Consider the following 15,020-nt stretch of genomic DNA (forward strand, 5'->3'; position numbering starts at 1 on the left):
CCAACAATAGCAGGTTTGAATTCTTTTCTCCAAAGAGATACAAATCCAAGTGATGATGAGGAATGAAATGAACCTCTCATCAATTTATATGATCCTCTAAGGGATTCGAATTGCCTAATTAGGCCTAATGATGCCCCTAATAATAAAATAATGTACAAATAACAACCTTTTGGTGACAAGCCCACCAAATAGCTCCATAATATGAAAAATAAGCCTCTCAAGAGGGTCGAAATGATAATACAATAGTTAGGAGGGTCGTTGGAAGGCCTAGTGAAGTCCAACATCTGCCAAAATGAATGGAAGGGCTCCAAAAACAGTGATGAAGGGGCTTGAACAAGCATGTATCCCATCTGCAAGGGCTAGAACACTGATGGAAGCCCTCCCTTTGTCTCCCATGGTGAGACACAACCCCATCTAGGACCTAGATCAACTGCCAATTGTGAGGCGAAATAGTGTAGTTGGTTGGGCAAGGTGGTCCAGGTGCATCATCGTCATCAAATAAGTGGGACCGAGCGAGCAATGAATGGCTCTAAGGGATCCCATGGCATGGCTATCTGCTCTCTACTATAGTGGAGGCCCGTGGCTCTCAATGTACACCCTATAAATGCCAATATGACCCTCTGGAGGGCTTGGACCCCGTATAGGGAGACCAAACCCCAAGATGAAGACCCGCCTGCAATCCTACACAAGATCCAATGTGTCTCCTCACCTTCCAGTACAACAAATCATTAGTGTAATTAAGCAAATGAGCTTACAAGTCATGGAAACAAGTGGGCACTTCATAGTGGCAGGCCATTCCATAATGGGCTTTGGAGTGTACTAGTGTCTCCACGTTCAAGAAGGAGGTTAATCAAGGACCCTATTAAGTGGTTTCAACCTCTAAGGGAGTGCCAAGTCCATGGTACATCCGTCATATGGTTGGTGTCATGTGATATAACGATGGAACGAAGTGGGGCATTGGGGAAGGCTCCAAGTCACATGCCTCGGTACAAGGGCAGCGATGATGAGGTAGGCCCACACTTGGGTGTATAGATGTAGGAGGAAGCAATCGTGGTATATGAGTTAACCCGGCCTTTGTTTTTCCACCCTTCTTCATATCCCTTTTGCCTTTTATTGATTTTTCTTTTATATCTGCTCAGGGTTCCAAGGACAATTCATCGCCCACCAGGGGTTGGGACAATCATGGGTTCCTTAATGATGTAGGGGGGCAATATGAGGGGCCCTAGGAACCAGGGTGATGGCCATGATCATTGATGAAAGGGGTAGAGCTCATGTCAGGCTTTTGCCCATGTGCTAAATTTGTATGTCCCGAGCATCTTTTGCATTTTATAGTACATTTCTTGTTATCAGTGACCAAATTATGCTTTTAACTTTCTTTTAGCTGCATCAACCTCTAGGGCATAATTCCAGGCCAGAACCAAAGTGTGGACAAAGGGAGGGGGGAGGTTGACTCCTTGTGGACCCAATGGACAAATGTGGACCCGAAGGGGGAATATGTGAAAATGGGTTATAATGAGTGGAGGGGAGTGATGTATGTGGTGTCGGGAAGTGGGACCACGCAACCAAAATAGGGATTTCCCATGTAGTGACAATCTTAAAGCTAGTAGCCAATAAAGGAGATCCCACGAGACTAGGAGACAAGGTTAACCACCAAGACAAGGTTAACGACCAAGTTGGACAAGGGGACAAGAGTACAAACCAAGCCCATTCTTTTCACCTGAATCCCCCCACTAATCCATGCCCAGAAGTGTCCATGATAAGTAAGCAAAAATACCCAACTACATAATGAAAGCCATACCTTCGGGGTTGGAAGGCCCACCTTCAAACATACGATCATGACAGATGGGCAAGGGTGCATAATGGTTGGCTCGAGTGCGGTAAATGGTGGCACATTGAGCTATCTGGGGGCTGCAAGGGGCTGCTGGCTGCCGGCTGAAGACAATCTAGGAGAAAAAATTCTCCTATGGGTGTCACCCATAGGTGGTGGGTAACAGGGCCAACTGAAACCCCAAAGCCACCATGCAAACAGAGGAGGTTGAAGAGAGCCAATTGAGAGGTTAATGGAGACGCAAACCCTCTAGCTTTGAGAAAACCAATACATACCGAAAGACAGGCCAACCCAAGAATGTGAGGAAACTATTAGAAAAGTAAGCATAGCAGCCATGAGCAGGCATTGCTGACAGCGGCGATGGAGTTGCAGAACTGCTCACTAGGATCAGAGATGCACCTAAAGAAGGACGCCAACAATCCATGATGCCAATTCCTGCCACGACTGAGTTAAACCTCTCCACACAATAATTAGGAGAAATTAAGAACCAATGAGTCAAGTAAAGGACAACATACGACAACCAAGGGCACGTTGATGTTGCCATTGCATGAGAATTTAACAAAGTCTGTCTGGGCGCAGGAGAGAGTGAATGATGGGCCAAGTGGTCGCTTACTCCATTTGTTCTTGTCATGGCGGCAACAGACGGCCAGATCGTGTACCCTCCGTGCGGGATATTTCATTGTTTCTTTTTCTTAACTTTTCTTTTCTCATTATTATTATTAGTATTTTACTTATTTAGTAATTTGGGTGATTACATACTATCCTTCTTCAATGAACTTCATAATGAAGTTAACTTTAATCATGTAACTTATTATTCATTTTCCCATAGATGGTCTATTACATCACGTGCCCCAGATATATCATCTACCCACAAGGAAGGCATCTGATCTGGTACATCATGTACCCCAGGCATCTCATTTTTCCCTAAAGGTAGGCATCCTAGGCATCTCATTTTTCTCCCAAGGCAGGGATTCGATATGGTACATCACATACCCCATGCATCTCATCTACCCTAAGGCAAGTATCTGGTTTGGTACATCATGTACCCCAGGCATATGCCCCCAAGGCAAGTATCCAGTACGATACATCATGTACCCCAAGGATCTCATCTACCCCCAATTTAGTCATCTAGTCTAGTACATCACATACCCTAGGCATTTCATCTGCCCCCAAAGCAGACATTGTTAGTTTTTGTAGGATCGAAATTGTTCTAGTCTCGAAACTTTGGGGAGATGCTAAAACACAGGAGTTCTCCATAACCCATAAATCCTCTCTAGAAATTCCGCCTAGAAGTGTCTCAATTAGATTATTAGCCTATTTTTAAATATTTCCTAAGTCTAAACTTAGGAAAAGGGGTTAATTAATCAATGTTTATTGGTAAAGGTGTGAATCATCTAAAAACCCACACAGATCGACTAGGAAATAATCTCAACCATTGATTAAGGTTTAATCTTGGTCGTTGGAGTCCCAACTGGAGATTATAAGAAGAAGTCAATGGGTAGATGGAGAACACACACTTGAGATTGATTTCCTTGGGCAATTCAATCCTCCAGAAAGCAGCAACAGTTTCCGAAAGAGTTCGAGTCAGAGAAGGGAAGCAGAGACAGAGAGCGCAGAGACAGTGATGCTGGAGGAAGATTTTCCAGATCCGGTGAGTACTTTTGCAGAGAGGTAGAGTTAGCCACCGAGAGGTTGCGCAAGGGCTGCGCAGAAGCCTCTAAGAGGTAGTTCGATTTTGCTAGAGAGAAGGTGGTTTTCAATTCCAGAGGCCGGGAAGATTTTCCAGAGTGACCAAGAGACAATTTCCCAATCAACAGCAGGCAAGATGGCTTGTTTGGCAGCTGATTCAGGCAGAGCGTGGAAAGGACTACGCTAGGGTGACGCAGGCCTACGCAGAGCTAGCCGAACAGCTAGCTATTCAATAGTAGTCAGAGCTCGGATTGCTTGTGGGGTGAGGAAAAATTCCTCACTAGATTTTTACCAGTATTTTCTCTATAGGGTCGCCAATTTTCGATTGTACTCAGATTATATCACTGCTTCTTAATAATAAAAACCCTCAACTGCTGCACCGCTTTTCCCAAGTTGGGTTTTTTTGGGGACCTTAGTCCAAAAATAAGTGTGTCAAATTTTGTGTGTGTGCGCCCGTGTTTTCTCAGATTCCAGTTTATCTTCCGCAGAATTTAATTTGGTGAAAATTGCAATTGTGAATTATTCGTTGTTTGTGTGGGCAAATAAACTGTTAATTAATTTACAATTAGAAGAATAATTTCCAGTGGTTGCAATAGTTGAAAATTTCACATGGTATCAGAGCAGTGTTGATCAAACGGGGAAGCTCAAAAGCGGAAGTAGAAATTTGTTGTTCAAAGGGCGCAACTGGACGAATTTATGAGGATGAGCAGAGCCTAAGCTAGGCAGCGTGATTTGCTCAGAGAAGTTCGATTTTTCAGTGCAGGAAGGCAAAAAATTTGGCTTCCCAGTTGAGTGATTCCAGCACCATCTCAGGTATTTTTGCTGAGCAAATTCCTTGTTTGGGCACAGAAGGGTTTGCAGCAACAGAATCAGCACCGAGTGGAAGAGAAAGGCACACACATTTATCTCAGTGGATTTCAAGTTTTAGAAATCTGATTTTTCCAATTGCAGGCTGGCAAAAGCTGTGAGCAGAGTTCTCACTCCATAAGGGAGTGCATGTAGCAGACTCAGCAGCCGAGCAGTGGGAAAGATGGAGATTTTCGATCAGATTAAGAGATGGTCACAGTTGGGCTTAGAGATCAGGATAGGTTGGAGGGAGCCTCCAACTTCGTCATCTAGAAGGCTAGGATGTCCTTCTTGTTAGATGAACATGGCCTGAAAGCCTATGTAGATAATGTGGTAGCAGTTCATCAGGATGTGGATCAACTGAAGGAATATAGGAAAGAGATGGCGAAGGCGAAGCGATTGATCCTGGATGGAGTCCAGGACCATATAGTCTCACATGTATCTAGCAAGAATACTGCCAAGGAAATGTGGGATGCTCTCGACCAGCTATATCAGAATTCTTTCGAGCTATGGAAGATGTTCTTGCAGGAGAAGTTGACAAGCATCAGGATGCAGAAGGGTGAAGGCATAGATCCCTTCCTCCCCAATATTTAGGAGGTCCGTGATCAACTTGCAGTTGTTGGGGAGGCACCTCAACCAATAGAGCTTATACGGTTGGCACTAAACAGTGTCTCAGAGGAGTGGCAAGTCTTTGTCCAAAGTATCTTGGGTTGAGACAACTTACCTAGATGAGACAGGATGTGGTCAGACCTACAACAGGAGGAGTTGAGGCGAGCTCTATTGAAGAGCACCATCAGCAGCAGTAGCAGCAAGGGCGTGAAAGGTGAGAAGGAAGAGGAGAATGTGGCCCTAGCATCTAAGGGTCCCAACCAAGGACAGGGGGAGAAGAAGAAGAAAAAGGACCTATCTAAGGTCAAGTCCTTCAGGTGTGGCAAGCTTAGCCACTATAGTACTCAGTGTCCTCTCGAGAAGAAGGACAAGCAGGACCAGGCAAAAACGTCCGCAGAGATAGACAAGTTGTCCTACAGGCTAGAGGAAGATTTTGCCATGTGTGCAACTATACCTCCAGGAATGAGGTGGGGCGATATGGACTTATAGTCCCAGAGTTGCAGAGGATGGGCAAGATCCATTGAGGTGTCCTCCTCATGGATCATTACCTTGCTACAGGGGCCCACAGTATTCATTAGCAGGATGGATCAGTGTTAGTTGATGCAGTCAGATTCTAGAGTGACAGTTGCAGACTAGTCACAGTCCGCTGCTGAGGAGCGCAGCGTAGTGTTGACAGCAGAGTGGAAGGCTCAGTAGCAGAGTCAGGAGCAACACAGATTCCTTAGTGGGCAGTGCAGAGGCTAGTAGCAGTCAGATGCTCAGGAGACAAATGCAGCATAAAGGCACAGTTGATTCAGTATTTTGGATGCTTCTTAGTTGCAGTAGTTGCAGTTGCAGTTGCAGCAACAACAAATGAGAGGGAGTTTTAGTGCAGATGCAAAGTTGGCAACAATATAGCAGTGTTAGCAACATGACAGATGCAGCATCAGAGTTACGCAGTGGTTGGTGGGCAATGGCAATCAGTCACAGTGGCCAAACATCAACAGCGTACAGAGGGTGATACAGAGATAGGATGTTATAGTAGTTATACAACACTAGAACATCTTCGTCGCTAAGAGGGAGTGTTAGCTTTTGTAGCATCAAAGGTGTTCTAGTCTCAAAACTTTGTGGAGAGACTAAAACACATGAGTTCTCCATAACCCAAAAATCGTTTATGGAAATTCCACCTAGAAGTGTCTCAATTAGATTATTAGCCTAATTTTAAATATTTCCTAATTCTAAACTTAGGAAAAGGGGTTAATTAATCAGTATTAATTGAGAAAGATGTGAATCATCTAGAAACTCACACGGATCGACTAGGAAATAATCTCAGCCATTAATTAAGGTTTAATCTTGGTCGTTGGAGTCCTAACTGGAGATTATAAGAAGAAGTCGATAGGTAGATGGAGAACACACACTTGAGATCGATTTCCTTGGGCAATTTGATCCTCCAGAAAGCAACAGCAGTTGTTGGAAGGGATCGAGCCAAAGAAGGGAAGTAGAGACAAAGAGGGGTAGAGACAGTGAAGTCGAAGGAAGATTTTCCAGATCCGGTGAGTACTTTTGCAAAGAGGTAGAGATAGCCACAGAGAGGTTGCGCAAGGGCTACACAGAAGCCTCTAAGAGGCAGTTCAATTTTGCTGGAGAGAAGTCGATTTTCAGTTCCAGAGGCCGGGAAGTTTTTCCAAAGTGCCTGAGAGACAGTTTCCCAGTCAGCAACAAGCAGGACAGCTTGTTTGGCAACTGATTTAGGCAAAGCATGGAAAGGACCGCGCTAGGGTGACGCAGGCTTGCGCAGAGCTGGTTGGACAACTAGCTATTCAGTAGCAGTCAGAGCTTGGATTGCTTGTGGGGTGAGGAAAAAATCATCACTAGATTTTTGCCAGTATTTTCTCTGTAGTATCGCTAGTTTTTGGCATCCAAATTGTACTCAAATTATATCACTATTGCTTAATAATAAAAACCCATAGCTCCTACACCAGTTTTCCCAAGTTGGGTTTTTTTGGGGACTTTAGTCCAAAAATAAGCATGTCAAATTTTTGTGTGTGTGCCAATGTTTTCTCAGATTCCATTTTATCTTCCACAGAATTTAATTTGGTGAAAATTGCAGTTGTGAATTGTGTGGGCAAATAAACTATTAATTAATTTATAGTTAGAAGAATAATTTCCAATTGCTGCAATAGTTGAAAATTTCACAGAGATTTGGTTCGGTACATCATGTACCATATGCATTTGGTCTGGAACATCATGTACCCCAGGCATATGCCCCAAGACAGGTATCTAGTCTAGTAAATTATGTACCGCAGGGATGTTATATGCCCCAAATGCAAGCATCTGGTCTGGTACATTACATACCCCAGGAATCTACCCCTATGATAGGTATCTAGTCTAGTACATCACATACCCTAGGCATCTCATCTACCCTTAAAGCATGCTTCTAGTATGGTACATTACATACCCCAAGCATCGCAAAAGGCTGAACTAAATTCCCTCCATAACTTCCACTAGGTACAACCCCAGGGATTGAACTTTAACACATAGCTCCCTCCTTTTTAGATATTGACATCACAACTCTAATACAAGGCATAAGAAATATTGGCATAAGTAGCAGATTGATTTGTCCCTAGTCCATAAGATGTTACTTGTTGGTATTCTCCCTCATAGGTATGGGATCCCATGTGATCATCAAATATATCAGCCCTCTCAACCCACTAGTGAATTTTCTATCAATTGCCAACTTACAACACACAACCAATGCATTAGTTATAATTGTAACATCATCATCTCAAAAATAATCCACATGCTAACTCTCACATGTCATAATTAGAATACAACAATATTGTTATCACAATATTTTGAATAAGAGGACACTACATGCGCTCGCATTCATAACAAAAATTGCATGTAATTACCACATGCCATCACATCACGAAATACCATCATAATATTATAACATCAACATATCTATATCAAGGACATAACATGATATCCACTTAATAAATGGAACCATATGATAATCATCTCAACACATATCACATGTGGAGCAACAAAATGTCGTGAGTGTTCTCGTCAAGGTTTGTTGACAAAATTAAATATATTATCTTGTATAACCAACCATTACATTTAATGCAATAATATCATCTAACATCCATCTAGGATCTAGGCTATATCAATACCAAGAGTGCCATGTTCTCATTAGGATATCAATGACTTTTCAATAGTTATTTTCTCTTCCTCCAATAAGGAAGCTAACAATTTATAAGATAGGTATACTCACCCGATCAACATGCTCAAATTTTCATATATTTTCCTTATGAAGTACATCGTTAAACTTCAAGCCTCATCATCTACATGCTTAATCTCTAGCCATGCATTTTTTTTTCCTAGGAAAATTTGGTGAAATTCAACATTGGGTTATTCTGACCTTACTATCATCAAGAATTAAATTCCCAACCTTGTATATCTTTGATTGTCTTTACATCTTTTTCTTACCCATGCCAGGACTGTTATATCCAATGGGATATAAACAGTAGGTCATCAATGTTTAAGTTCTTCTATCATATTTAATCCACTTGCACAAAGATAATTATTATTGTTCACCCTCACAAAGATTGGTTCATCTCATCATGTTTCCAACTCAATACCACTTGATTTCTTTTATCGTAGATGCACTCTTTTCAAGTTGGACTAGGGATTCTCCCCCTTCATCTTTGGGCCTGTTAGATACTATGCTTGGTTTAGAATTTGAAGCACCACCATTATCATCCACAAAACAAAATAACCCTTTGAATGCTAAATGCACAACTTGATAAGTTGCTCTATATGAAGTCTCCATATGTCATTAATCTATTCATTGGAACAATGAGTACAGATCATTCAAGTACACCCTCTTTTAGTTGATTCTCCCTTTTTTTTGTCAATTTGTGTATAATCCTCCTCAAAATAATAAGCAATCATGTTAATCCAAATATAAGGAATAAAAATAGATCATCGTGGTGTAAGGATATGGGCACATGCATAAGGCATGATTTTCCAAAAATGTTAGTGCAACCAATAAATTAAAATCCACACTAGAGTAATGTTAGAGACAAAATCAAATCAAAATCAAAATGATCCATAAAATCCATGACAGATCCACTCTATCTCACATCCCAACCCATGAATACATAGACACACCTAAGAAAACATCAAAGAAAACTAAATACAACCCATAATGAAATAATCCACTTATGTATTATTTTTTTGGTGCATCAATTTAGAACACAACTTGCCCACGCTAGTTGACTCCTACTAGACTTAAGTGCATATAATGTAAATCTGAGTCACAAAGACATTACCAGTGCATTGATCAGTTTTAGTCCAGCAAGTTCTTTTCTTACCATTCTTCCCCTTTGTAGCATTTTGGGTTGGCGCAAACAAAGGGCTCTTTGGATTCCACAGGGTTCATCGCCAAATTAGGGTTTACAAAAAACTATAGTCATAGAAACTTTTAGGAAATGGATCCTAAGAGCATTCTAGAAGTAGATACAGTTGGTAATAGGATACGATGGTCAGAAAGACCAATACTCTTCTAGATAGCTTTATCTTAAACAAGTCATAGAAACTCCAAGTGATAACAATAAGACTAAAGGCAATAACAGTTCCAGGATACCCTACCACAGACCTATTATTTGTGATGCATGAGTACTTATGCTTGCTGATAATAATATGCATCCAAAATGACTTCCAAAATATTGTCGAATGGAAATGACATAACCAGATGTAAAAATATTGAGTGAAATGAGGTTGCAGCAAGCTCAATTTCAGGCAAGAACCTTGAATTGTCCCAAAATGAAAGACTTAAAATGATCACACTAATAATAATTCCAGGATACCTTTATTGCAAATGCCTACGCACATAAGTCCCACTCACATTTCCAAAGATCACATTGTCCACTTAAATCAAATTAACAACTAGTTTAGTACAAGTAGCTTCGCTATTAACCCAATTTCCTCTGCCCAAAGAAAGTGGATGTTAAGGTCAACCAATTAATTTTGACATAGAATATAAGAAATGGAAATCATCTGGAAGTAAAAACCTAGCTTCCAAAAATACTTCAATATCTCTTGGATTTCTACTCCACTTTCCAAATTGAAAATCATATGGAAATAAAAAAATTCCTTCGATGTACTGCCCTTTGTTCATTGTCCACCTCGAATATTTTGGGGGAGCAAAGTTCAGAGCTCAAACATAGTTCCATTTTATTAGGCATCCACATTGTCACTGTGGGTTGGTAGGTCTGAACCAGCCATTTGTGAAACTTTGATTCACAGTCTACCCTATAACAAATTTGCTCATAGCAATTCTGATAACCTGGGAGACTCTCCAAACCACTTTTCCTATAAAAACCCAGAAAGTCACTAGAAAGAGAGCGGGGGACTTTAAAATCTCACCCCCGTGTCCCCAAAAGAGAGCAGTCTCTACCAGTATCAGCATCTGCTTATGCTACCTCGAAGCAATCAAAGCATACACCATCAACATCTTGATTTCTAATTTGAGGAACGATATTTCGCTGAAACAAAGCATAAAATAAACTCGATGTGCAGGGCTTGTATATCTGCAGAAAATGGTCTTGCTAGGCAATGTGAGAAGAAACATATAGTCAATCAGATCAGCAGATTCAATAACAGGTAAATGGTGAAGAGTGGTCCATGATGAACCACAGTCGCATCGTCTTTCGAAGGAATATTCGAGTTCAGATCAAGGGCAACGTTACAACATTGTGGGTTCTGTTCATTTCATTGTTTTGTGCATTGGAGAATAATTCTGAACCATAGAGGAAAATTGAAAAGCGACCCTTAACAGTCTGTCGTATTCTATTAATATTCATCAATGTGGAATATCACCAAGCAATTACAAAAATGAAGTGGGTTGGCCTGATTATTCAGTAGGTTGAATTTCATCCGAACCATGATCCAGGTTTGCCTTTATTAAGTTACTTTTGGCTGATTTTTCTACACATTTCTATGCATCTGCCTGAATTTCTAAGATAGGGAAACGCCCATCAATGCATTAAAATCAAATGAGGGCATGTGACAAACCTCTTTGGATCGATCATAGTAGAATGTAAGGAAATCCACGGGCCTGCAGTCTTTGACAGTGCAATAGTTTCCCAGATCAGGGAATTCTGGAGTTCCCATATAAACTTGGACTTGAACAATTTCAATTTATGGAGGACTCCAATTATTGCCCACCACTTCACCTTGAAAATTTGATAATTCTTAGGGAATTGGTATCTACATAGCCACAACAACAAAGATGTTAGGCATTTTAATATAAAAAAGGTAATTTTATATGTTTGTATTTTGAATTTCGCTTTTCAAAGTTTGTGTTCAAACATAACTTCGTATTCACGTTCTTATTCACTGTCGAAGATCCTTCTGAGCCCCACGCTGTTCAGGCTCCGGCTTCGCAGTTGGAGACGGAGAGGGCAGGATCCACTGCCCGTCCGGCGTCAAGCATGTGGTCTTATGTCCATCTAATGGCTGTGAGGGGGACAGAGTCTCCATGAAACTGTCAGCATGCAACCCTCGATGATATATACACAAATACAATATCAAAGCAGAATTATCAGGATTGAAACGCGCACAGGTCTATTTTAGTAATATACTCAGTGTGTATATATCACAACTTGGAACAAAATAACCCATTAAAATGATTCTAAGCGGGTTCACGTATCAGTCACTTCCTCACTGGGGACATATATATATGTACCACCACGTTTGGTCATTGTGGTTAAGTTAGCTATTTATTTTAAAAGATGTTTTTCACGCAACAATAGCCTGCGTTTTAGACCATGGTTGCATAATTTTCGCTTTCAAATTATGGGGATCACGACCCCATGGTCGATTTCATAGGGTGTTTACAGTGCCTGATTTGCTGTCCGCACACAGATTCGAACGTGTGAATTTGGCATTTTTTTAAATTAGTCAACATTTTACAAACTGCTACTAGTCAAACCGGAAGGCAAGCTGGACCGAGGGTGAGTGACAAGTGTATTAGATGGACTCCCTGGCTGGCCCATCGTTGCCGGAAGGTGTTAACTCAACCGGAAGGATGGTCGATTAAGAACAATAATGCAGTGTTTTCAACGAATGGAACATAAGCGCAAAGGGCAGAGAAGTACGGAAGAATATTGCATATTTTTTTTTTAATTGTGAGGATTATAAATATAAAATTATGGAATAATTTATCATGAATCGAAAATTAATTAAATTTTATAACAATATATTATTTAAATGTCTAAAATTAATAAAATTTCAAAATAAAAATATAATATAAAATGTAGAATTTAATAAAGTTTATGATAATGTGTTATTAAAATGAAATAAAATTAAATAAATATATAAAATGGATCAAATTAAAAGATTTAAAAATGAAAATAATATAAAGTTGTTTAATGTGAAGTTTGTCAAACAAGTTGTCGCTTAGTATCTCTATTATGCATAATTAATAGCAAAATTTATGGTAATTAAGATAAAAATAATATTATTATTATGCAAAAAATGTTTATATTTATAGTGATTTTTTAATTTATTTTTTTACTAGATGATTCACTTGCTTATCAAACTTTTTTAAAATATGGCAATATTAGTTTCCAACTTTTCTAGTTTCCTTTTGTAATCACCTAATAATTCTTGTGAGCTCAATCATAGCTTGAAGAGGAATTTGATAACTAATGTCAAATTTCCAATAACAATTAGGCTTCTAATATGGATCAAAGAGCTTCAACCCACCCATATAAAAAGCCTAGAGTTCATAATAAAATGAAGTTACATTTATCTCTTATCAAGATCTTTTAGACTATATTTTTTAATTATAAAAATAGATTAATGATATATTATTGGAGAGATCTTTTAGACTATATTTCTTAATTATAAAAATAGATTTATGTTTTATCATTACATCGATGAGGGTAGCAATGTTTCCTAAATACATAAATAAACTTTTTATACTTTACATTTATGATAAAATATTGAATTTTAATAATTTAATAGGATAAAAACTATTCAAAATAGTTAATTTGTTGTTTTATAAAATTATTATATTTTCACATTAAAAAACAAAATAACAATTGTAATTCAAAGAATTATAAAAATTTAATATAATATAGAAGAGACAGAAATATACAATATACACTTAGTGTTTAAACAACATCATGAAAATGGAAAACATAAATTTCAAATATTCTAAAGTATTCATTCTTTTTTTAAGCTTGGTAGATCCTTTTATTTTCATTAATATAAAAGCAAGTTACATCCACATAACAAATAGTTAGGTGGCCTCAACTTGCCCTGAGGGAAACCAAGTTTGTTGGCCACCTAACAGCATGATATGCCATCCAATAACAAAAAATAATTAGTCTTTCTAACCAAGCTAGATAAGTCTGTATGTCTTTGCCTTGCCTAGATACTACTTGCCTATAAACAAAAGGAGCAACATTCTGAAAATTAAAAGCTTCATGCATACAAAAGAAAATGAAAAACTAAGAAACCAGCTAGCAGACTACTCTTCTCCCTCGACAGACGCAGACTCCACCGGAGCCGGGTCCTTAGCATTGGAGCTTGGAAGCTCTGTCTGTGAGAGAATGCAAGGGAGGTGATCTTCAATTCGACGAAGGCGACCATCTTGTTTTTGCATCTAAAACTGGAGCTTCTAAAAATCTTGTTTATAGTTAGGGAAGTCTTGCACCGTTGTTGCCATGCTCACAGAGACCTGCTCCAAGGCCTTTCCCAAGATACTCTTCATGGACCAGTACAGGTATAAGGTCTGTTTGAACTAAGTAACACGACCACGGGTGTGCCCTGGGTCCGGCACCATAGCCCACCAATCCTCCACCTCAATTTCCATCGAACCAACCTGTCAGTTCAAGTATGCTTCCCATTCCTCAATTAACTACCAAATTTCCTTGCTCGTTCCTTCACGGTATGTTGTGGCCGCATCATTTATGATGCTGGCAACTGGTTTGCGACCCCTCGATTTGCCCCCAGAGGAGCTGGGTTGCTCTGCCTTCGTTGTCCCCCTGGTTTTCCTACCATGACCTCTTGTAGTCATGATCCAATCCATTACCACATGCTTACACTGTGCAGTGGAGACAAGGGTAGGGCGAATTGCTTGCACAGGTGGTAGCCTGAGCCCAGAAGTTTCCCGCTTCCAAGTGACACTACTACCTTGCACAACTGTCAAGGGAGAAGCACGAAACAGTGATTTCCAATACAGAATCTGAGGGACTTCCTCCCTTCTCTTCCAATGCATGCCATCCTTACCATCCAACCCAAATAGAGAAACAACCTCCACAACCCAGAACCTGTTAACATAATAGCTCGAAAAAGGTTTGAAGAAAACAACGGGGCTTATACCATAATAACAAACCCAATACCCAGACCATCGTTGAGCCACAGTTATATGCCCAAAAAGACTCCCACAAGGGTGAAGGTCATGGAAATTGGCTCTAACACAAACAATTCAGCTCTAGAACACATAGAGAAAAAACCAAAAACCCTTTTCTGGAAGATACAGTAAGACAAAACCCAAGGGTGGCGCAATTGAAAACCCATCCCCGAGCCCCAGCAATGTCGGGGCGAACCAGAAGGAAGTCTAAGGGGTTGATCGTTGAGAGATAAACCCTGTATAACCCCATCCTATATAGGAGAATTCCGAACTAAATAGACACAGAGACCATGTTGGGCAAATTGATATGTTGCAGCAGGGAGACATACGCATGCATCTTCATGGAACCTTGCTTTCTCACAAACCCTGACAAATCAACACCATTTAGTCCCAAATCCATTAAACAGATAAGTTGGTGCGTGGAGGAGAGAAAGGAACGATGGGTCACATACCAGTTTACCCTTGCACAGAGAAGATTAGCCCGCCACCTCGCTTGGATCCATGTCGTTCCACTGAGCTCGACACCACCCTTCCTCACTCCTTTACCATGAACAAAACACTTATCGGCTTCTCTCTCAGAGCATTTAACAAAATGCCAAACCCAAGACTCATTACCATTGCCACCTCCTGTGGGAGTAT

At 40.1% G+C, this 15,020-nt stretch overlaps 1 protein-coding gene and 1 long non-coding RNA gene across 3 annotated transcripts in view; one reads left to right on the forward strand and one right to left on the reverse strand.

The window, feature by feature from the left end:
- LOC149179934 (uncharacterized) overlaps positions 1–11,648 on the reverse strand; it is a 47,120-nt gene extending 35,472 nt beyond the window's left edge. The window contains exons 1-2 of the long non-coding RNA XR_016256886.1: positions 11,335–11,648; positions 11,033–11,227 (exon numbers count right to left, since the gene is read on the reverse strand). This is a non-coding gene — a long non-coding RNA (uncharacterized LOC149179934). The remainder of the gene's footprint in view (positions 1–11,032; positions 11,228–11,334) is intronic.
- LOC149179933 (ras-related protein RABC1-like) overlaps positions 1–15,020 on the forward strand; it is a 270,374-nt gene that overhangs the window by 61,682 nt on the left and 193,672 nt on the right. The window lies entirely within an intron of this gene.

Source organism: Pinus tabuliformis, chromosome 3_2, assembly GCF_031772625.1.
Source record: "Pinus tabuliformis cultivar Carrire ecotype Pingquan chromosome 3_2, CPIR1, whole genome shotgun sequence".
Taxonomy (NCBI): domain Eukaryota; kingdom Viridiplantae; phylum Streptophyta; class Pinopsida; order Pinales; family Pinaceae; genus Pinus; species Pinus tabuliformis.